Below are 7,846 nucleotides of genomic sequence, written 5' to 3' on the forward strand. Positions count from 1 at the left end.
AACCCCACCACATGCCCTATCACATCTCAGTGACACACAGTTTTCTTGGTGGTTTGGTGAGCTATGACCCTTCCACATCTGATGTTGTTAAGTTCCTCAAGTTCCCTTGATCTTGCAAACAGATATGGCTACAAGTGGTAATGTTGCTACAGTCTGCAGTTCAAGAGTCTCTCAGTGTTAATTATGTTCTACATTAATCATTGTGAAAAATGGCACCTTGTCAATTGTATTTCCATGTTTTTTGTCATGGTCTGACCAAGCCCTGCTAGGCGACCTGATCGTTTATGTTTGTGCTTACTTTGATGCTTCCTCGGAGGCGGGTCCACCAACCCAGAAGTAGCTCCGTTCGGAGTTTCTGCACACCGCCGATTAATCAGCACTCACCAGCTGCTGTGAATTATCCGCCGTCAGACCCCGATGTATTTAACGCTGTGACCAGGCTTCAGTCAGCGCTGGTTCATTAGACTGAGCTCGTTTGTAGTGTTTAGATCGTGTACTTTTTCATAGTTCCTTTCGGATTGCTTCTCACTCTTTTTTGTCTTTTGCACCAGGAGGTGGAGAGGAGAACACGGGAGCTAAATCATGAGTGGGGAATTAAATGCACGAGTATCGCCTGTTTTGCCATCGCCGTACTGCACTTTCGGGAGCTGGGTGAATTGACCACGGGGAGCCACGGCCGAAGGATTTCCCACTGGACTGTTATTATTTCACACTGTAAATAAATTCACTGTCTCATTGCAAAAGGAGATCTGCATTCGAGTCCGCTCCTTCCACACACCACAACATTTTTATTGTATTTTGTTGGTCACACAATTGTCAAATTATCTGTTGATTGTAAACAAGGACAAATAAATGTTAACAATGTTGTATGATTTTATTGGTCATTGGAAATGTTTAATGATGCACCTTCTATTGTCTCTCGCTTTAGAAATATGTATATGTCATTTGCCTCTGCAAATGTAGAAGGTGTAGGAACTGCATTTGCAGTTATGAATTTTCGGACTAACATGAGGTATGCAGCAAGACAACCATCAGGTGTGCAGGGAAACTGACAGTTTTCTAAAATGTTCTGGCACATGTCTCTGAATTCCTGGTTTGGTACCAGTGAATGCTGACTCAGCAGAGTGAAGCTGACCCCCCACCCACTTGAAACGTAAAGGCAAATAGGCGGAGCGGTTAGTGCTACGTTTGTGCAGGTGAAATTAGCGTTTGTGCTGCTACGGTTTTTGAGATATTAAACATTATTTTATAGGTCATTCAAAGGTCACCATCCCCCCAGACTGCTCCAAAACGGGCCAAAATGGTCTACTTTTTTAGTGCTACGTTTGTGCAGATTTGTGCAGGTAAAATTAGCGTTTGTGCTGCTATGATTTGAGATATTCTGTTATGGTGTTACTGCTGAAAAATGTCTTTTTCAAATGACCTTTCACCATGTGTGTTCACTTGTTCAATAAAGTTCTGTTAAAAAAAACCCTCTTGTTGTATTTAATCAGCTAAATTTGTAATGAGCAAGGTAAGCTTACATTTAAAATACTGAGGTTTTAGTTACTGAGTTAATACATGATATAGCTAACTGCTTGGATCAAAAGGATTTTTTTTTCAATGTTAAACATTTTCAAAAATGTCCAAGAAAAAAGTTTCTAAAGCACTTTAAAACATGTAGCACACTGGACTAAAGTGCTGTACAGTACATGGGTTAAATACTCAGACTCAATTTAATAAACTCACAAATTCAATAGCTCCATCTTAAAAACAATAATTCCACAAAATATGAAAGTGTAGATTGGTGGAGAACTTGGGGGAGGGGTTGCTCCTGGCTGTATATATAGGTCAGAAATCACGTTTTGCTCCATCATAATCATAGTGTGTTTTTATTTTTTTTATTTAGATGCCTCGAAAGCCATCTGTAGACAAGGTTTCCATTTTTGCAGTTCTTTGCAATTCAAAAGAGGCCATAGTCCACGATGGCAAAATAGCCACTCCAGCTGCACCAGTCTGGAATGAGCTGAGTCAGCAGCTAGAAGACAAGATGTCAGCAAAGGCCCTGTACACTTTTGTGAAGCTAAATAGACACAACATCTGGTCAGCTTTGGAAATCAGTGATCAGGAAAGTAATAGTGAAGGAGAGTTAGATTCACGTTGCATTTTTCCTGGACAAGAAAACTGTCAAGCTTTTGAACTAGAAGTCCCTTTTGAGGACTGGGTTAAATTTATTCCTGAAAAGGTTGAATACAATGACAAGTTTTCTCCTACCCAAAAAAGGGAATACACAATTTTGAAACCTGGCACTTGGACTCATATCATCAACGATCTTATATGGAAGAAGATCAAAAATACATGTACACTTGTGTTCCGTAGAGCAAAGGTTCATCCAACTGTCAACAATAATTATCTGGACATCAGAGGCGACTGTAAGGAGTGTCATGGCCAGTTAGAAATGTCATGTGACAGACAGCCAGCAATTAATAGTCCAATGGTGCTCCAGTGTTTCATGAGAAATACAGATGTCTCCCTGCACACTGGCCACTCCAAGCGGTTCATGTCTGGAAACCTGCGTGAACAGATCGCTAAAGAGCTGTGTGAGGGCAGAATGGAACCAGCTGTATGGAGGTCAGCGAGGGCAGCAGATCTGATGGATGTTGGAGATCCTGAGCCAAGCCACCTTCCAAATTTGGCCACTCTGCGAAAAGCCAAACAAGAGAGAAAAGACTTGGAATTAGGAGATAAGGACCCCATTGCATCTCTGCAATTGTTAAAATATAGTATTCCTCACAGTGGTAGCATCCGAGATATTGGACTGGACAGGTTTTTCTGTCACTACTGGAGTCAAACACAGATGCATGTTTATAAGACATTGTCAAAAAAATCTCCCCCAACTGTGTGTTTTGATGCAACCGGTTCAGTTGTGAAAAAACTGCTGAGACCAAATGGCAAATCTGGCCATATCTTCCTTTATCAAGGTATTCAAAAAGACCAAGGAGATCATTGTAGATTTCCGGAGGAAGGGTCATAACAACCATCTGCCTCTCTTCAATGGCAGTGAGGCGGTGGAGAGGGTGAGTAGTTTTAAATTCTTGGGGGTAACTGTGACCGAGGACCTGTCCTGGGGCAACCATATCACCTCAGTTGCACGGAAGGCCCAACAGCGCCTCTACTACCTGAGGAGACTGCGGAGCGCACACATTCCCAGATCTCTGATGTTGAACTTCTACAACTGTGCCATCAGCGGTGTTCTGACGTATGGATTTCTAGTGTGGTTCCCCAGCTGCACCAAGGCCGATCAGCAAGAACTCCAGCGGGTGGTGAAAGAAGCTGGCAGAATTATTGGAACAAGTCTGCCAGAGATTAGTAATATCTTCCCCACTCGCTGTCTGAGGAGGGTGCATAGTATCCTGCGGGACCAACATCACCCTGCGCGCCACCTTTTCCACCTGCTGCCCTCAGGGAGAAGGTACAGGTCTATACAGGCCAGAACATCCAGATTGGCCAACAGCCTGTATCCACAGGCTGTGAGGCTTCTGAACTCTCTGCCCCCCTCTCACGGACAATAACCATATCCAACTCTTTAATAGCACTGAACTGGTCTGCATTGGTGCATCATATCTTTATTCTCTTTCCCCCTCCTGTCCCCCCCCCCTCTTTCTTAAATAGATAACTATCATATCTGACATCATATCTCACAGTACAATAATATTGTATGGGTTGCATTGTTGTACTTTGTCATGTTTCTCAGGTCTTTGTCTGAATTTCTTATGAACATTACTTGTCATGTTCTCATGTTGTTGCTAAGGATTGTCTTATTGCACTGGAGTCACACTGGGTTAAATATTTACACTTGGGTTTTAAGGGGTATTTATTATTTTCTTCATTATTGTATTTACGGGTTGTACGGAAGCCCCAAACGCAATTTCATTGTTCTCTGACAATGACAATAAATACTTAAATAAATAAATAACTAAATAAATAAATTCTGAAAGAAAACAATTGCCCCAGTGTCCCAGTGGTGCAAATGCTGTCAGAGAAACATGATGTTAATGCCATCGCAAACTGGTTGACAGAATGGATTCGTGCAGGTGCACCTGTGCCAAAGGAAGCTGTGAGTGACTTTTCCCTGGCAATTCTGGGAGCTCTGGTCAAGGCTTTCACTCCTCATCCTGATCTGAAGTCCTACCTTAATGAATGCTTTCATGTCCTTCTTGGAACCCAGTCTGCCAAACTCCCCCCTTGTTTTATCAGGGTTGATGTTGCGCACTGCATCAAGATGATATGCCAGTGGGACTGCCTGAAGAAGAAAACACATCGTGTTAAAGATTTCTTTGTCAGGTCATTAGCAAAACTTCTTCAGTCTCAATGTTTGGACCATGCAAAACAGCTCCTACGTGCTATCACTGTTGTGGCCCTCAGTGAGGCAGAAGGTGATGACAGTTCTGGAGCCCCTCTTCCTTCAGAAAGGTGCAAGAAATACTTGAAAGCCCAAATTGCTCAAGACCCCATCATCATTCCAGATGAACAGACGGAGGAAAGTGAGAGAGTGGATTCAGTGGATGAGATCCAGACTGACCTACGACAGTGGGTAACAGAAATATGTGAGGAGAGCAGGTCACTTGCTGCAGCAAACGGGGATAGAGATAATATTCACTTTCTCCCTGAGATTATTCCTCATATAATAAGACTGGCAAGTTACTTGCCACTCTGGACAGGAATAATGGTCCCTCTCTTCCAAAGCACCAGCATCACAGCAAGTTCAGCCACTGTTGAAGCTGAGTTCAAAAACATAAAACATGGCCTTTTCAAACATGAAAACTTCCCTGTTCGAGTCGATCGCTTCATTGCTCGTCATCTTTCCTTCATCGAGGGAAATATGCGGATTTGTTCTGCAAAAGAAAAGGTCAAAGATGAGGCAACAGTGGGATCACTGAAAGTCACAGATGCCAATTCTGGATCCATGACGACTCACAGTGCAGAAGACAAAATAAAAATGGATGCTCACCCGTTTGTGGGATCTGATGCTGCCACAAACATTCTTCCGGCTGATGGGGATGCAGTTGAGAACTGGAGGGGCCTGGCTGTTCCACCCAAAAAAAGGAAGAGGACTTCCTACCTCTCTTCATGTACCGAATGGCTCCATGCAGATGAAACTTTTGGGGCCAAAAGAGTGAAAGTGGGATTATTAAAAAATGGAAACCTCCATCAGCCTATTAGATTAGGGGAATCAACAATCTCTGTGCTCAATACCTGTGCATTTGATGCATTTTTTCAGTGCTTATGTTGTGCCTTCTGTGACAGTTCCACATTTCAAAATGCTGTTCTGAAAGACAGTGAAAACCCAGTCCTGCAGCTAGTGAAAGCCATTGCCACAGATGGCGTGACCCAACAAACCTACAGAAGGAGAGCAGAGCTGCTTAGTGTAATGTTTGAAGCTGTCTCCTTGAGGTCTGGTGCGATCCAAATCGATGCTCAGTGCAATATCTCCGCTGTAATTGCTAAGACAACGAGGAACATCTCAAGTGTTTATTTTACCAAACACTGCTCTTCACAGCACTGCTACCTCAGCAAAGGGATGACAAGGGAAGTGCCATTTGTTTCTCCTGCCATCTCCGTCCTCAAAGAGTCTGGTATGGCTCATCTTGGCACGGCTGTGGAAGCAGGACTTGGCCTGCCTGAGTCTACCTGCCTCAGGCCACTCTCCAATCCATCTCTGTGTCCATCAGAATTCAAAACAGAAGACAGCACCACGGGAAATGAGCTCTGTGCAGGGACAGTTACTCACAGCTACAACGTTGGAGATATCGTGTGGATTGATACTGACCTTGCAAACCAAACAGAATTTCCACTGATTGAATTTCCCTCCAACCTGGTTCTCCAAGGAAAGTCGTTCACTTTGAGGGCATTAATTGCTTTCCATGGAAAGATGACCACTGATGGTTTGGGGCATTACACTGCATACTGCAGGAGAGCTCCATGTGTGTGGGAGTGCTATGATGACCTGGGAAATGGAGTGACAGGAGCATCTGAAAAGAAAAAAATACAACCCCATGCTGTGTTATACACAGTATAATGAGTGCTGCTTGCATTTTTCTGTTTTATTTGGTTCTTTACAGTTACATGTGTTCAAATGGCTAGTGTGTGTTATCAGTAAGTTCAGTTTTGCACATAAAGTTAAAGTTCTAAATTAAAAATCTTTTAACACTCTTTTCTTTGTCAGTCTGATGCATATTTGCTTTTATACACCCAGTCACCTTTACCCGTAGCCTTGAAAGTAACCGTTCCATTTTTCTGTCAATAATTTTTCTGTATTTGTTTTGTGTTGACCTGGTGGCTTAAGTCAGGGGTCAGCATCCTTTTCAGTTCAAAGGGCCCCTTTTCCCCTGCTGCTACAAAACCTGTCTAGAGCCTAAAAAAAGAAAGAGCCTATAAATATCTAGAAAATGAGTTGTTGTATCGTGTAAACTATGGAAATGTAAATAAAAATGTTTATTTTTAGATTTGATAAGAAAATGAATCATCAAAGCTTTATAACGGAAAAAAGTATTTGTTAAAATGAAGCCAGCTACGTGAGTCCTTTCCATAATAATTGAAAATTAGGAAACATGGGCAACCAATTTGAAAATTACAGTAAACAGATTTGAAGCTAAGAAACATTAAATCACTTTTAAAAGCCTTGTACATTCAGTGAATAGTCAATGCAGATATTTCATAAAAAAAACCAAACTGTTAACAGAACCCTTTCTTGTTGTCTTTATAATAAAAAAATGACTTACTTGGTCTTATAAGAGCCACAGTGGAGGGGCCGGAGAGCCACATGTTGCTTTAGAGCCGCAGGTTGAAGATCCCTCGCCTAGGTGCTGTGGAATATTCAGTTTTCTACACGTAGGTAACAACCTATCAAAGCAAACACTTCATTTTTTCTGAGACAGCTACATTAATAATAATGAACATATATAATTCAAAACAAAATCATAGAGGCCAACTGGGTATGTGAAAAATAATAATAATTTAGGTATATGTGAATCACTTCACATGAAACTCAGTTTTGCCACAGAAAAAATAAAAACTTCAGCCTACCTTGTGTACGTTTCTGCACTGGTAACAAAAGAAATATCGACCTTTCCGCTGAATAAATTGTGTTACTAAAGTGTAAACTAATAAAAGTTAATATGCAGCAAGCCTAGAAAAAGTGGACAGTCTTCTATAAAAGTGCAAAACTCCACAGCTGCTGAAACTCACTGCCACAGACACTGGTGTTATACAGCGTAGGCCGTAATAATTAAAATCATTATATCTCAGATACTGTAGCAGCACAAACGCTAATTTTACCTGCACAAATCTGCACAAACGTAGCACTAAAAAAGTAGACCATTTTGGCCCGTTTTGGAGCAGTCTGGGGGGAGGGTGACCTTTGAATGACCTATAAAATAAAGTTTAATATCTCAAAAACCGTAGCAGCACAAACGCTAATTTTACCTGCACAAATCAGCACAAACGTAGCACTAAAAAAGTAGACCATTTTGGCCCGTTTTGGAGCAGTCTGGGGGGAGGGTGACCTTTGAATGACCAATAAAATAAAGTTTAATATCTCAAAAACCGTAGCAGCACAAACGCTAATTTTACCTGCACAAATCTGCACAAACGTAGCACTAAAAAAGTAGACCATTTTGGCCCGTTTTGGAGCAGTCTGGGGGGATGGTGACCTTTGAATGACCTATAAAATAATGTTTAATATCTCAAAAACCGTAGCAGCACAAACGCTAATTTCACCTGCACAAATCTGCACAAACGTAGCACTAACCGCTCCGCCTATTTGCCTTTACGTTTCAAGTGGGTGGGGGGTCAGCTTCACTCTGCT

At 41.9% G+C, this 7,846-nt stretch overlaps 2 long non-coding RNA genes across 2 annotated transcripts; both read right to left on the minus strand.

The window, feature by feature from the left end:
* Positions 1-1,783: 1,783 nt before the first annotated feature.
* LOC146389479 (uncharacterized) lies at positions 1,784-5,553 on the minus strand. Its single transcript, XR_014797601.1, has 5 exons — positions 5,236-5,553; positions 4,991-5,138; positions 4,380-4,874; positions 4,172-4,282; positions 1,784-2,680 (listed from the first exon to the last, which is right to left on the minus strand). It is a non-coding gene; the product is annotated as an uncharacterized LOC146389479 (long non-coding RNA).
* Positions 5,554-7,846, minus strand: LOC146389480 (uncharacterized). The gene is made up of 3 exons (XR_014797604.1): positions 7,790-7,846; positions 6,762-6,882; positions 5,554-6,011 (listed from the first exon to the last, which is right to left on the minus strand). It is a non-coding gene; the product is annotated as an uncharacterized LOC146389480 (long non-coding RNA).

Source organism: Perissodus microlepis, chromosome 3 (assembly GCF_051167445.1).
Source record: "Perissodus microlepis isolate ML-2025 ecotype Zambia chromosome 3, ASM5116744v1, whole genome shotgun sequence".
NCBI classification, from domain to species: Eukaryota; Metazoa; Chordata; class Actinopteri; order Cichliformes; family Cichlidae; genus Perissodus; species Perissodus microlepis.